The 14,398-nt window shown below is 44.2% G+C and overlaps 1 protein-coding gene across 7 annotated transcripts in view; it reads right to left on the reverse strand.

The window, feature by feature from the left end:
- LOC119979244 (myoferlin-like) overlaps positions 1-14,398 on the reverse strand; it is a 284,837-nt gene that overhangs the window by 33,870 nt on the left and 236,569 nt on the right. The window lies entirely within an intron of this gene.

Genomic DNA, 14,398 nt, shown 5'->3' on the forward strand with positions numbered 1-14,398 from the left:
GGGCGTGCTGAATAAAATATAGGAGTGGCAGGAAAAAGGGGTCATCTGTAAATCTCGTGCACCAAAAATAACTGCCAGCAGAGGATGTTTGGGATGAAGTATGATTGGTAACATGGAGAAGATCAATTATACCCACATCCAATTTTAATTACCTTCCCTGCCACTTCGAACAAATTAAATTCAAACAAAGCAGAGAAACAGGATACAATAAAGCATTTAGGCTATTAATAAGGATTGAAAATAGGACCTGACTGGATGGAGGAGGGCACCACCGGGTGCATCCTGCAGCTTCAAAAGCTTTCTTGTGCCATCATATGTTGGACTGCGAGCACAGTGAACACAGAGACACCAGTACATCTCTTCAACCAAATGAGATTTAAGGATGAAAGAACGACACCAGAATGACAGAGCAAAAAGACAGTGAGTAAAATATAGAACAGAAAGAGAAAGAGGAAAAAGGAGGAAGAAAAAGGGAGAAAGGAGGAAAAGGGGATGACAGATTGAAAGAGAGAAGGGAGAGGCAGCACAGTGGCGCAGTGGGTTAGCCCTGCTGCCTCACGGCGCCGAGGTCCCAGGTTCGATCCCGGCTCTGGGTCACTGTCCGTGTGGAGTTTGCACATTCTCCCCTTGTTTGCGTGGGTTTCGCCCTCACAACCTAAAGATATGCAAGGTGGGTGGATTGGCCACGCTAAATTGACACTTAATTGTAAAAAATGAATTGGGTACTCTAAATTTAATTTAACAACAAAAAAAAAAGAGAAGGGAGACGGAGGGAAGGAAAAACATTGACAAAAAGTTAAAACAAGAGAAAAATTGAAATCTTAAAAAACATATTTCCCACCTAAAGCAATACCAGTTTAAATCGTTAAATTTCACAGTCAGACAGGTTGGTTGGCATTCCATCAACAATTACCATGTTGGGAAAACTGTTCGAATTAAATCTGTCGTGGCAAGTTTAATGGACAATTAATGTACAAATTGAGCTATTTCCTAAAATTAATAGGGGGCCCAAGCGTGAAATGCTGATTGGCAAATGGCAGAGTAGCATAATTCAACCACCGTTTATCTAATCCTTTAAATTTGGTGCTTTTCACAAGATTGGCATGCGTCATTCACAACTTCTTGCAAACAGCAAGAGCTGATCCATTATGGATACCTTGACAAAGTTCCCAATCTAATGTACTCAAGTACTGATGTTCAATTTCCTGTCTATTTTACCAAGTAAATAAAGTTCTTCCGTTCTTTCTAGAATACGTGAACTCCTTGCAGAAGAGCACAAGGCAAAATGTAGCAAGATGATAGGCCAGAATCAATTATAAAAAGCAATCATCAGCTAGGATCAGTCTCAGGTCCTGGCCCTACAATCTGGTGTTGTGGGTGGGGAGGTGCTAATGAGAAAGGCCTTAAAGCACCAGCCAACCACTGGCAAGATGCTCCAGTCTTTGGCCTCAGTGGGGGTTAATTTCCGACAGGGAAGACGTCCGAAACCTATCAACATGCCCACAATGTGCAGGTGGACTACATGCCACTGCTGGGCGGGTAGCCGATGCCACCTACACCCTGTCTATAGCGAGATCAGCCAATGGCAGGCACACATTGGCTCAGGTCCTACTAACCCAGAACAGCCCTTCCAGGGGCTCTGTAAACCTCTATTCACAACATACAGTTCTTGGGTAGGAATAATATGCTTTAGTCTAATCAGGCATCAAAACCAATCTGACCAAGCTTTCCTGTCCACGCCTTTCCAACGGATAAAAAATGTTCAAGAGAACTGGAAAACCCCAATGAGTAAAAGCTACAGTTCGAGTAACAATTGGCACATTGGATTCAGGTTCAAAACTCAAGAACTTCTGGCAAATGAAAAAAAAAGGACGTTAAATTAAAAAAAAAAATAAAAATTGCGAGTACCCAATTCATTTTTTTTTCCAATTAAGAAGCAATTTAGCGTGGCCAATCCACCGAGCCTGCACATATTTGGGTTGTGGGGGTGAAACCCATGCAAACACGGGGAGAATGTGCAAACTCCACACAGACAGTGACCCAGAGCCGGGATCGAACCTGGGACCTCAGCGCCGTGAGGCCGGCGTGCGCCAACGTGCTGCCCTCGAAATGTCATTTTCAGGTTCAACACCTGCATATGAACCCAGGCTTACTGACGAGATGAAAAGCTTCACTCTTGGATCGATGTTAAAGCCCGACATAAAATGAATCTCAATTGCATATGTTGCTAATTGTGTAGAGGATGAGGCTCTTCAGAGGCATGGGGGTACTTTACTCTGCATTTACTCACTCCAATACTTCAACTGGGCGGGCCCAAACTCAATGCTGGCGATTCCCCAGCACCATTATCAACAACTTTCAAGTACATCCTCCCCGCCCCGAGTACCAACACTCCGTCCAATGGGAGAAGGTTCGAAACTGGTTCCCAATACCCCTTCCACTGCCTGCATGTAGCACACTTAACGGGGAGAAAGATGCTTACACATAGAAAATACAAATCAGGTTGTGTGTATAATCAAATCATTCCCACCCTAGCCTCCAGCTGCTGCATCTACGATTTACTTAAGGTTGGGCATTCTTCATGTGTGATGGTAGTAAATTCTGGAATATTCCAACAGTGGGGTATGGTTGAATTTCACCCTTTTCTGTCCTAACTGGATAACCATACCGTATGCTCGCTAATAGGCAGAAACCCTGGATAGCGATCAGGGACAGTTACTCTGGCTGAACTTTAATCTTCAAAGCGGCTACGTCTGGAAACTCCAATAACCATCCTCTAAATTTACTGTCTGCTCTATTTGCTGATTTTGAGGTGACATCTTCTGATGTGCACAGCTGTTTAGAGAGAGAGAGAGAGAGAGAGAGAGACAGACAGGAGAGACAGAGAGACAGACTACAGAGAGAGAGAGACAGACTACAGAGAGAGAGAGACAGACTACAGAGAGAGAGAGACAGACTACAGAGAGAGAGAGACAGACTACAGAGAGAGAGAGACAGACTACAGAGAGAGAGAGAGAGACAGACTACAGAGAGAGAGAGAGACAGACTACAGAGAGAGAGAGAGAGAGAGACAGACTACAGAGAGAGAGACAGGCTACAGAGAGACAGACAGACTACAGAGAGACAGAGAGACTACAGAGAGACAGAGAGAGACAGACTACAGAGAGAGAGACAGACTACAGAGAGAGAGAGAGACAGACTACAGAGAGAGAGACAGACTACAGAGAGAGAGAGACAGACTACAGAGAGAGAGAGAGAGACAGACTACAGAGAGAGAGAGAGAGAGAGACAGACTACAGAGAGAGAGAGAGAGAGAGAGACAGACTACAGAGAGAGAGAGAGAGAGAGACAGACTACAGAGAGAGAGAGAGAGAGAGACAGACTACAGAGAGAGAGAGAGACAGACTACAGAGAGAGAGAGAGAGACAGACTACAGAGAGAGAGAGAGACAGACTACAGAGAGAGAGAGAGACAGACTACAGAGAGAGAGAGAGACAGACTACAGAGAGAGAGAGAGAGACAGACTACAGAGAGAGAGAGAGAGACAGACAGACTACAGAGAGAGAGAGAGAGACAGACAGACTACAGAGAGAGAGAGAGACAGACAGACTACAGAGAGAGAGAGAGAGACAGACAGACTACAGAGAGAGAGAGAGACAGACAGACTACAGAGAGAGAGAGAGACAGACAGACTACAGAGAGAGAGAGAGACAGACAGACTACAGAGAGAGAGAGAGACAGACAGACGACAGAGAGAGAGAGAGACAGACAGACTACAGAGAGAGAGAGAGACAGACAGACGACAGAGAGAGAGAGAGAGACAGACAGACGACAGAGAGAGAGAGAGACAGACAGACGACAGAGAGAGAGAGACAGACAGACGACAGAGAGAGAGAGACAGACAGACGACAGAGAGAGAGAGACAGACAGACGACAGAGAGAGAGAGACAGACAGACGACAGAGAGAGAGAGACAGACAGACGACAGAGAGAGAGAGACAGACAGACGACAGAGAGAGAGAGACAGACAGACGACAGAGAGAGAGAGACAGACAGACGACAGAGAGAGAGAGACAGACAGACGACAGAGAGAGAGAGACAGACAGACGACAGAGAGAGAGAGACAGACAGACGACAGAGAGAGAGAGACAGACAGACGACAGAGAGAGAGAGACAGACAGACGACAGAGAGAGAGAGACAGACAGACGACAGAGAGAGAGAGACAGACGACAGAGAGAGAGAGAGACAGACGACAGAGAGACAGACAGACGACAGAGAGACAGACAGACGACAGAGAGACAGACAGACGACAGAGAGACAGACAGACGACAGAGAGACAGACAGACGACAGAGAGACAGACAGACGACAGAGAGACAGACAGACGACAGAGAGACAGACAGACGACAGAGAGACAGACGACAGAGAGACAGACAGACGACAGAGAGACAGACAGACGACAGAGAGACAGACAGACGACAGAGAGACAGACAGACGACAGACAGACAGACAGACGACAGACAGACAGACAGACAGAGACAGAGACAGAGAGACAGACAGACAGAGAGACAGACAGACAGAGAGACAGACAGAGACAGAGAGACAGACAGAGACAGAGAGACAGACAGAGACAGAGAGACAGACAGAGACAGAGAGACAGACAGAGACAGAGAGACAGACAGAGACAGAGAGACAGACAGAGACAGAGAGACAGACAGAGACAGAGAGACAGACAGAGACAGAGAGACAGACAGAGACAGAGACAGAGAGAGAGACAGAGACAGAGAAACCGACACCGAGAAATCGAGACACTGACAGACCGAGACACAGAGAGAGAGACCGAGACACAGAGAGAGACAGGCAGAATGACAATTTTAAACAAACAAAAAAATTCATACAATTAAACGGTTAATTTTGAAAAAAAATTTAGAGTAGCTAATTAATTTTTCCAATTGAGGGGCAATTTAGCGTGGCCAATCCACCTAGCCTGCACATCTTTGAGTTGTGAGGCAGAAACCCACGCAGACACGGGGAGAATGTGCAAACTCCACACAGACAGTGACCCAGAGCCGGGATCGAATCTGGGACCTCGGTGCCGTGAGCCATGCGCCACTGTGCTGCCACAATTAAGCAGTTAATGATACTATGCATCCACATATAGAACACACAGTGCAGGAGGCCATTCGGCCCATCGAGACTGCACCGACCCACTCCACCCTATCCCTGTAACCCAATAACCCCTCCTAACCTTTTTTTGTCACCAAGGGCAATTTATCATGGCCAATCCACCTAACCTGCACATCTTTGGACTGTGGGAGGAAACTGGAGCAACCGGAGGAAATCCACGCAAACATGGGGAGAGCGTGCAGACTCCGCACAGTGACCCAGCAGGGAATCGAAACTGGGACCCTGGCGCTGTGAAGCCACAGTGCTATCACTTGTGCTACCACACACAGTTAGAGATTCTGCCCTTGCAGAAGTCACCCATAGTTTACAATTTTGGCCTTTCTTCAAAATATTCAACAGCTGTTGCATTTAAGCACTCAAGCCAAAAATAAAGCCTGCAGCTCATATTGCATATCGAGACCTCAGAATTATCCTTGGAGCCAGCCTTCCATTCTTAACCTGGTGCAGATATTTGGCAATTCTTTTACTGACAGCCCTTGTTCCAGCTCTTTCACATGGCACATAGAAGCTTTCAAGTTTTTCCCCTTCTGCTCTTCAAGATGAACTGAAGGGAAATTAGAATTGTAGAATCCCTACAGTGCAGGAGGAGGCTATTTGGCCCATCGGGTCTGCACCGACCCTCTGAAAGAGCACCCTACCAAGGATCACTCCCTTGCCTTATCCCCGTAACCCCACCTAATCTTTGTCCACTGAAGGGCAATTTAGCATGGCTAATCCACCTAACCTGCACATATTTAGACTGAAGGAGAAAACCAGAGTGCCCAGAGGAAACTCACACAGACACGGGGGCAACGTACAAACTACACACAGACAGGCGCCCAAGGGCGAAATCGAACCAGAGTCAGTGGGGCTGTGATGCAGCAGTGCTAACCACTGTGCCACCTATCAGAAGGAATCACCCCAGGCCCTTTGTACACTTCAGCAACAAGTGCTACAGAACACATGCACAAACAGAATTTTGCAGATTAGGTAACAAAAACTAACAGTAAACTTTGAAATTTGAATTATTCTCCAACTTTGCATGCAAAATAACATTTTGCAACTAGGAATAGCTGAACAAACATTATTATACAAAACTTCAAACTGGCTCATTGCAAATTCCTTTCTTTGCTAGTCTAATTAGAGCATTTACTCTGTTTCATGCAATAAAATTAAACTGACAAGGAGATTAAATCCTTGGTTAAAGCAGCAAAGAAGAATTTGAATCAAGCACTTTACTGTTCAAACTATAACATTGTTCAGTCATTACCGTGCTCAGTGAATAAAGTGCACCAACCAATTTTGAATAGTTTAGGTAACATTCCCAAATTCACAAAAATGTGGTACAAAGAAAGACAAGCTATTCCTCATTAGATTGGAAACTAATACAAACGGGGTGAAGTAATTCAGCGCATCGAGTTTAGTTCACCATTCAATGAGATCATAGTTGGTCTCAACTCTATTTACCTGACTTTGTTCCATGTTCCTTATTACCCATACCTCAAACAAATGAATCCTTCCTCAATCCCAAACAATTGAACCCCCCTCAATCTCAAACAATTGAGCCCCCCTCAATCTCAAACAATTGAATCCTATCAATCTCAAAAAAATGAAACTGTGCAAGCTACAACAGGTTTTGAAAAAGGCAGAGAGTTCCAAATTCCACTCTCCTTTGGGTGAAACTACAAGTAGTATAATGGTTAATGGGAACCAAAGCACAGATCAGAATGATGCAAAAGATAGAGGTTAATAGGATGAACAGACAGGGCAAGTCTAACAACTACAGAGGGGAAAGGGAACAGAAACAAAAATCAAAATGTAAGGTAAATGGGAGTGATAGTTGAGGATGAGTGTTATCAGAGATTAATAAAGGAGGTCAGAATGCGTGAAAAGTCACAACAACAAAATCCTGCAAGGGAAAGACACCATTGTTAGCATGGTTTTATGAATGGCAACTCATGCTCAACAAACTTGATCGAGTTCTTGGAGGTCGTAACCAGCAATGTGGATAATGGGGAACCTATGCATGAAATGAAAATCGCTTATTGTCATGAGTAGGCTTCAAATGAAGTTACTGTGAAAAGCCCCTAGTCGCCACATTCCGGCGCCTGTTCGGGGAGGCTGTTACGTGGTATATCTAGACATCCAGAAGGCGTTTGACAAGGTGCCGCATAAAAGACTGATCCAGAAGGCGAGATCGCAGGGGATTGTGGGTGGCGTACTAAATTGGATTGAGGATTAGCTGACTGACAGAAAGCAGAGGGTTGGGATAAATGGGTCCTTATCTGGCTGGTGAACTGTAACTATCAGGGTGCTTCAGTTCCTCAGACCACAACTATTTCAGACCGCAACTATTTACAATCTATATTGCAGATCATTATATCTGCAAGCAGGGACAGAGTGTAATATAGCAAAATTTGCAGATTATACTAAAATAGGTGGAAAAGCTGGCAGTGAAGAAGGATAAAGATTTTACAGATGGATATAGATAGGCTGGGAGATTGGGCCAAAATTTGGGCAGATGGAATTTAACGCAGATACGCGTTTTGGCCGAAACAAATAGAATGGCAAATTATTATCTATATGGAAAGCAGATTCAAAATGCGCCTGGGCAGAGGGATCTGGGTGTCTTGGTTCATGAATCGCAGAAAGTCGGTATGCAGGTACAGCATATAATTAAAAAGGCAAATGGAATGTCAGTGTTTATTGCAAAAGGACTGGAGTATAAAAGTAGAGAAGTGTTGTTGCAATTGTACATTGTGAGACAACACCTGGAGTATTGTGTCCAGTTTTGGTCTCCTTGTTTGAGAAAGGAACTGGTGGCACTGGAGGCAGTTCAGAGGTGGTTCACCAGATTGAGTCTGGGGATGAAAGGGTTGATGTACTAGGAGAGATCAGTTTTTGCTCATAATTTCAGAAGTTTAGACGGATGACAGGGGATCTGATCGAGGTATATGAAATACCAAAAGGGATTGATAAAGCAAATGGAGACCAAATGTTCTCCTTTGATCGGATTGAAGGATGGAGCAGGCTCGGAGGGCTGAATTGCCTACTTCTGCTCCTAATTCCTATGTTCCAATGTTCCCGACATCACTCTTGAATGGCTTGGCTCTAACATAAAGCATGCCGCTGTGTAGAGAGACTTGGGTGTGCTAGTGCATGAGTCACAGAAGGTTGGTTTACAGGTGCAACAGGTGATTAAGAAGGCAAATGGAATTTTGTCCTTCATTTCTAGAGGGATGGAGTTTAAGACTAGGGAGGTTATGTTGCAATTGTATAAGGTGTTAGTGAGGCCACACCTGGAGTATTGTGTTCAGTTTTGGTCTCCTTACTTGAGAAAGGACGTACTGGCACTGGAGGGTGTGCAGAGGAGATTCACTAGGTTAATCCCAGAGTTGAAGGGGTTGGATTATGAGGAGAGGTTGAGTAGACTGGGACTGTACTCGTTGGAATTTAGAAGGATGAGGGGGGATCTTATAGAAACATTTAAAATTATGAAGGGAATAGATAGGATAGATGCGGGCAGGTTGTTTCCACTGGCGGGTGAAAGCAGAACTAGGGGACATAGCCTCAAAATAAGAGGAAGTAGATTTAGGACTGAGTTTAGGAGGAACTTCTTCACCCAAAGGGTTGTGAATCTATAGAATTCCTTGCCCAGTGAAGCAGTTGAGGCTCCTTCATTACATGTTTTTAAGGTAAAGATAGATCGCTTTTTGAAGAATAATGGGATTAAGGGTTATGGTGTTCGGGCCGGAAAGTGGAGCTGAGTCCACAAAAGATCAGCCATGATCTCATTGAATGGCGGAGCAGGCTCGAGGGGCCAGATGGCCTACGCCTGCTCCTTGTTCTTATGTTCTTATGTTTTGTGTCCTTGCTTTTGATTACTGCCACAAGAGGAATGAGTTCTATCCACCGTGCCAAATCTTTTAATCATCTTAAACACCTCCATTAGATCACCCCTTAAATATTCTATAAAAGGAAATACAAGGCCAGTTGTTTAAATGCCCTCAATTTAAACCATTTAGTCCCATTAATGGCCATCAGTTGACTAATACCTTAATATGAACAAACGGGGCTGCTGGCAAATGAAACCCATTTTGCTGATTGAATGTTTTTTTTCTCCCATGAGAAAACTGAGCAACCAACATGGGTCATGTTTGAACTTCAATAGCCATTACATTTATACAAAGAGGTGGTTCTGAATGAGATTCATTTGAAAAAAAAAGGAATTGCAGTTGACTAAACTGCAGGTGAATCAAGTTCTTTTTAAAAATTCACTCTACCTGTCTGAACAAGCAGATATAACATTATATTTTATGATATCTTTATAATTTAGACAGTTAAACTTTGCAACCATACCAGATTCCACACACTTGTTACCTATGGATATGAATAGACAGTGATAAATTGTCAATCCCTGCAGAACCACGCTGGTCACTCTGCTGTTTTTATAGTTTAAGAAGCATTAGTAACTTAATAGTTTCAAGTTATTACATCCTGTACTAGATGACTGTTCCTTGTGTTTGTGAATAAATTCTAGCCTCGTTTTTCAGATGCACGCAACCAAATTCACTGCTGTCCAACATCCATCATTAGCATGCTACTGTCAAAGGTTTTCAAGACCAAACGTCACCCAGAATTGGGTTGCAAGTCAGAATCTCCAGTATCAAAAAGTGCAAAAAGAAATTCATGTACAATGGAATCTTCTCTCCTTTGAAGCAAAACTTGTATGCAATTCTGGACAGGATCTACATAAAAAGAATGCCACCACTGAAATTTAAATGTGGGTGTATTAAGATTAGACTTGGATCGTTCCCAAGATAGTCCCTGTGAACAATGTCAATATCTGACATTAACCAAGCATTTTTATTATTGATAAGTCATGATAAATCCTATGTAGAAGGTTAATTTAGTAATTTCTACTAAATTACTAAATCAAAGTCAACCATTTCTTAAATAGGGATTTCATATTTTAAGATTTCTAAATTTTCAGATAAGACCAGAAGGCTCATGCTGCCATAATTGTTTCTCAATAAATAAGTCAAAATAACAAAACAAAGGAACAATAGCACCGACAGCACACAAGTGTTCCTGTGGTGTAATAAATAGCTGCGTGTGTTACCATCATCATCCATAACAAGACACGAGGGGTACTATTAGCACTCTTAAGTGTTATATAAATCAAAAAGGTGCATAAAAAAAACTGTCCGGGGTATCCTCTGTGGCATGCAAACCGCATGAAGATCCCATCTGCTCAGTTGACACTTGTCGAGTTGAAAGCTTTGGCTACCATGTAAGAAGATGATTAAACCTACATCCATCAAGATGAAAGATAATTATTAACTTAGTCAGACACCACCTGTTTCTGCAGCATTCTTGAACTCAAAAGGACATGCTGAAACGTCCCTCTGAAGTTCATGTTTGACAGTTGCTCCAGGCAGTTCCCTTCATACCTATACTACAACCTCCAACTGCACTCCAGCATCCTGCAGGTTTAAAATATAATATCTATAATAGAAAATCCTAAACAGAATACTAAATCCTCTTTCAGGAATAAGTCGATAAAAGTCAAAAGAACATGATTTACGTTCTTTCTTTATATAAATATTTACACCTTGGTTAAGGACAAGCAATTCCTTTACCAATTGGATTTTTTTGGAAATGCGGTTTTGACAATACAATTACAGACAGCTCTTCTAATTATGCAGCTTTCTTGCAGTCAGGATTAAGCACAGAAAATAATCCATATCCGTGCAATCTCTTTTCCCCAATGTCAGCATTAAACACTGCAAGATTGGATACAATTTCAACCAGAAATTATCACCAAATTCTGCTCGACTGGTGCCCTATAATCCAAATTTACACATACCACATCCTGTTGCACCATGTGATTTGTCTCAATTTCCATGGCTCCTTCATGGGATTGAATTTGTGTTCTAGATTAGTGACTAGACATTTTTGGAAACAATCACCTGGAAGTTGGGCACGGTGTAAGCACATGATGCACAGAAATACAGCAGAGACAGAAGCCATTTGCCCCAGCATGCCCGTAGTAATCAACCAGCCTCCCTCCCCTGCCCTTTCCCCACATCCCTGGAGTGTTCAATCCTTTCAAATTATTCATCAAACTCCACTTTGAAAGTTATTATTGAATCTAATTAACCACCCTTTCATACTATACATTCCAGATCACAACTGTGTGGGGAAAAGTGGTTTCCTCATACCACCGCTGGGTCTTTTGCCAATCAACTTCAATCTGTGACTTCCAGAAGAGTCAGTAACCATCAGTCCAAATCCTTAGTGAAGCTCTATCAAATCTCTTCTTAATCTCTCCAAGGAGAGAGAGCCCAGTTTGTCAGATAAATCTCTCATCCCCTCCGTCTCCCTTTCCAAGGTCTCAACATCGTTCCAGTGTTCCCAGGACACTGTCTGTTCGGAGTCTGCACGTTCTCCCAGTATCTGCATGGGTTTCCTCCGGGTGCTCTGGTTTCCTCCCACAGTCCAAAGATGTCCATGTTAAGTGGATTGGCCATGCTAAATTGGCCTTAGGGTCCAAAAAGGTGGGGTGGGGTTACAGGGATAGGGTGGAGGTGTGGGCTTGGGTAGGGTGTTCTATCCAAGAGCCGGTGCAGACTGGGCCAAATAGCCTTGTTCTGCACTGTAAATTCTATGATGCTATGATGTGGTGACCAACATTTCACAGGACTCCAGCTGAGTCAGACCAGTGTTTTTGAAAAAGGTTTAGCAAAACTTCCTTATTCTATATGCTTCAACAACTTGCCTTTCTACCATCACAAATTGGTGTAATACATCCCTAGGTCTCTGTTCCTGAACCCCATTAAATATTGTACCATTTAGTTTATATGGTCTTCCCTTTCTCGCCTCATGCCTTAGAATCCATAGATTCCCTACAGTGCAGGAGGCCGTCATTTGGCTCATCAAGTCTGCACCCCCCCCCCCCCAATAAAGAGCACTTTACCCAGACCCACTCCTCTGCCCTATCCCCGTAACCCCACGCATTGATCATGGCCAATCCACCCAACCTGCCCATCTTTGGACTGTGGGAGGAAACCGGAGCACCCGGAAGAAACCCATGCAGGGGCCTGGAGAAGGTGCAAACTCCACACAATCAGTCATCCAAGGCCGGAATCAAACCTGGGTCTCTGGTGTTAAGGCAGCAGTGCTAACCACTGCACCGCCCTTCTGGGCATTAAATATGAGCCAAATGACGGCCTCATGCCTGCACACCTGAATTACATATTCACGCTGACTTTCATTTATTAACCCATATACGCCCCATTGCCAACTATGTCCTGGATTGTCTCAAATGTTTCTCACCACCTACATTAGGCTGACTACCCTGTAGTTTCAGGGTTTGCCCCTTTTCCATTTTATTTCAACAAGTAAGGGGCGACATTTCCAACATGCCAGTACTCGGGCACCACCCCTATAGCGGATTTAGAGACTAGGCAAAGCATCTACAATTTCAACCATTGTATCTCTCAGTAATTTAGGATGCATCCAATCTAGTGGAGGGTAATGTTTCGACCCAAGGAGCAGTAAATGTTCCCGGGAAGGAATATAAACTTTTGAAAAGCTTTAGCTTAAGAATACCATATTTCAGAGACGCTACACTAACCTTTGCAAAAGTTAAAAACACCTGCAAAGACAGCTGTAGCATAGCACCCAACCCATAGCCCAGATATGTCACATTTCTGGATAATCCAGGTAACATTATTCGCCAGCTGTAGTGTCAGTTCGGTGGCAAAAGTCTATTACATAAATTTAACCATGTATGGCTCTCCATGAGGGATCAAATGGTGAGTAAAACATTGCTTTGCAAGATTGTGAACAAAACGTTATCCCAAGTTGGTTTTTGGATAAATGCATTATCCAGTCCAGCACTGAGCAATCCTATTCACTGATCTCAGAAGAGGCTGGAGTAGGTGAATGGATTTCAGTGTCCCCAGGCTAGGGAGAGGAGCATAGGAAAGAGAAACGCCAGCAGTTTAAGGTCCCTGCTCATGATCACCCTCCAGTGACCTCTGCTAAAATAGTACAGGTATATGGATTTTGATATCAGATATTTCTCCACTTCAGTGCACTCCTCGGTTGAATAAAAGGCCAACATTCTACTCCCTCACAGATAATGGCCATGGGTAAGGAATTGGAATTTAGCCAGTGATTGTGGAACTGTGCTTCAGTATCAGTCAAGTAGTTGGGCAAGTGCAGGGAAGAGGAAAAATGGATAAGGAAACAAAGGAACAAACAATTCCTTCTGCATGACTACGAATCCATAGAATCCCTAGAGGAGGCCATTCGGCCCATCAAGTCTACACTGACCATCTGAAACAGCACCCTTACGAGGCCCAATTCGCCACCGTATCCCCATAACCCCACATTTTTGCACAACCAATCCATCCAATCCGCACATCTTCAGACTATGGGAGGAAACCAGAGCCCCGGAGGAAACCCACGTAGACTCGGGGGAGAAAGTGCAAAATCCACCCAGCCAATATATATATGTATATATTTTCATTCAAACAGAATTTTTTTTGAACATACCCCCCCCCCCAAACCCGGATTGCTGCTGCTGACGTTTTACCGCTTTCCTAGAAAGTCAAAGCAACGGTTGCCACCGCCGGGAGATCCCCAGCAAGGATCCTCTCAAGGCAAACTTTATTCGCTCCAGGCTGAGAAACCCAGCCATGTCACTAACACAGGTCTCCACACTCGGGAGTTTTGTGTCTCTCCACATTAACAAGATCCGTCTCCGGGCTACCAGGGAGGCAAAGGCCAAAACCTCGGCCTCTTTCGCTTCCTGCACTCCCTGATCCTCCGAGACCCCAAAGATCGCTATTGTTGGACTCGGCTTCACCTGTGTGTCCAAGATCCTGACATAGCCTTCGCAAAGCTCTGCCAGAAATCTCGAAGCGCCGGGCATGCCCAGAACATATGGACATGGGTCGCTGGACTCCCTGAACATCTCGCACAGCTGTCCTCCACCCCAAAGAACGTGCTCATTCTCGCCGTCGCCGTGTGCCCAATGTACCACCTTAAACTGAATTAAGCTGAGCCTGGCACATGATGAGGAGGAATTTACTCTGCCCAGGGCATCAGCCCACAGGCCCTCATCCAACTCCATGCCCAGCTCCTCCTTCCACTTGCCCTTCAGTTCCTCCACTGGGGCTTCCTCTGCCTCCTGCAGTTCTTGGTAGATGTCCGACACCTTGC

Source organism: Scyliorhinus canicula, chromosome 16 (genome assembly GCF_902713615.1).
Source record: "Scyliorhinus canicula chromosome 16, sScyCan1.1, whole genome shotgun sequence".
In the NCBI taxonomy this organism is placed as follows: Eukaryota; Metazoa; Chordata; class Chondrichthyes; order Carcharhiniformes; family Scyliorhinidae; genus Scyliorhinus; species Scyliorhinus canicula.